The following is a 2080-nucleotide window of genomic DNA, read 5'->3' on the forward strand; positions in this document are numbered from 1 at the left end:
GAGTCAGTCGAAACGAAAAATCCCATAGAAGCTAAGCTCTGCGAGGAGGTTAATGTGAGACATGAAGTCACGTGGGACTTTCGAGGGGCGTTTCTGGGCGGAGTTTGGTAAGGTCCATGGCACGGCGCCACAGTTTGGGAAACTCTGATGTATGCTATTCTGACAGCGTATGGTAATCTGATAGAACAACGGCTCTCAGTGACACTCCAGTCCTATCTAATAAGTAAAAACCCGTGCAGAAGAATCGTACTGCTCCTGAATATCGCATCACTACATTACAGACTTTTGGACACAGCGTTGTCTCATATGTGCGACAAGTCAGTCAACATCACGTCAACGGAGCTAACCTTTCTTTGAGATACTTTTCTAAGTGACAAAAAAGTTAGACGTAGTCCCCATGTCTATGAAAGCGAAGCGCTGCTGAGTTAGCTGTGACCATTGGATTTCTGATGATTTATGCAGCGCTATTCTATTACTGACTATTAGACAGATCTTCTGCCGCTGAGAGAAAACCACTGCGCATGTCTTGGAGCGCCGCGGGAGAGTGAATTGGCAAGTCAAGTAATTGCTTGGATTTTAATCGGTGCGTTTTGCATCCACTGAAAACAAATATGTTAAATAAACTGGCTAGTATGCTGCATGTGTAGCAGAGTTATTAACATCGACTTTTGCTTACAATTGCACTGCCCATGAGTCAACTGGTTATGCGCCTTTCTATTTGATGTTCGGCCGGATTCCAGGTCTCCCAGTAGATGTCATGTTTCACAATGTGGAAAGGGATAATGAAGTCACGGAATGTCAAAGGATCAGCACGAAGAGGAGGACTTTTCCATCAGAGCAGAACACCGAGTCTAATTACAGGCTGCAGTAGTGAAGGTTCTACCATGGACACTTAAATCACTACTGACCCACTGACCTCCACAGTTTACCAGTAAGCACATCTCTGCACCCAACAGAAGAAAAGGAAAGCTGAATCTTTCTAAAAGACAATGAAGCCAACAGCTCTCTCATACTTCTGCTGATGTTATGTAATCCGCGTCCTTACCTCAGCCTAGTGACACAAACCACCAAATCTTTCCTCTGCTACTCCAAAGCAGATCTACAGCTCCATTAGTGTAAAACAGTCAGATCCCTAGAAAACAGTTAGAATTCTGAAATAATGTGACTGATGAAGTAATGAGTAATTATTCATTGGTCTGTACCATGTATATGTTATGTGTTTTAGAGAATGGCTGCAGAAGCTCATGGATGAGCCTCAGATAGGAGGGAGCCAGCTGACCAAGTGGAAGGGGCACAGAAAGCCACATTTTTATACAGAGAGCCTTAACAGTTCAGAGCAGACCTACTGGAACCTTTGACTGTCTCCGTAGCAACATTCACTAAGCCTGCCAAATATACAAGTGGTAACATCCTAACATCCTTCTGTACAAGTAGCAAGCAGTGGATCTAAAGTAAAGCCTGAACATCGTTTTGCTTCAGCAGTTAACTTCAAGGAAAAGTGCATGAAAGTTCATGAACACAATAAAACATATGAAGTAAATGAAGTGCAAATAAATCTGGGAAAAACAGGTGTTTTATTGCTGCACTCCTGCTGGAAGATATTCAACAAATTAGGCAAATATAAATGGGTCAGATTACACCAATTTCGAGGCAAATGAATATCTTCGAAAAATTTGCTAAGATATTCGCAAATTATTGCGAATATCTTCGCAATAATTATTCGAATATCTTATAATATCTTCGAATAATTTGTAGACCCCTTATGATGGACACAAACATTGGATCTGGCGTTCCCTCGCACGGACGCGGGGCCCCACTCTGGAGCCAGGCCTGGAGDTGGGGCACGATGGCGAGCGCCTGGTGGCCGGGCTTTTACCCACGGAGCCCGGCCGGGCTCAGCCCGAAGAGGAGACGTGGGTCCCCCTTCCGATGGGCTCACCACCTGTCGGAGGGGCCAAAGGGGTCGGGTGCATTGTGCTATGGATGGCAGCAAAAAGAGGGGACCCTGGCGGTCTGATCCTCGGCTGCAGAAGCTGGCTCTTGGGACGTGGAACGTCACCTCTCTGGTGGGGAAGGAACC

General features: G+C 45.5%; 1 protein-coding gene across 3 annotated transcripts in view; it reads right to left on the reverse strand.

Moving 5' to 3' along the window:
- Positions 1-2080, reverse strand: part of lrch4 (leucine-rich repeats and calponin homology (CH) domain containing 4) — an 80997-nt gene that overhangs the window by 48734 nt on the left and 30183 nt on the right. The window contains exon 1 of one of the 3 annotated variants that reach the window (XM_008434914.2): positions 1046-1121. The exons of the other annotated variants lie outside the window; for them this stretch is intronic. The gene's annotated coding sequence lies outside the window, so the exon portion shown is untranslated. Of the gene's footprint in view, positions 1-1045; positions 1122-2080 lie in introns of those variants that run through there. 3 annotated transcript variants of the gene reach the window in all.

This window comes from Poecilia reticulata, linkage group LG18 (genome assembly GCF_000633615.1).
Source record: "Poecilia reticulata strain Guanapo linkage group LG18, Guppy_female_1.0+MT, whole genome shotgun sequence".
Classification (NCBI taxonomy): domain Eukaryota; kingdom Metazoa; phylum Chordata; class Actinopteri; order Cyprinodontiformes; family Poeciliidae; genus Poecilia; species Poecilia reticulata.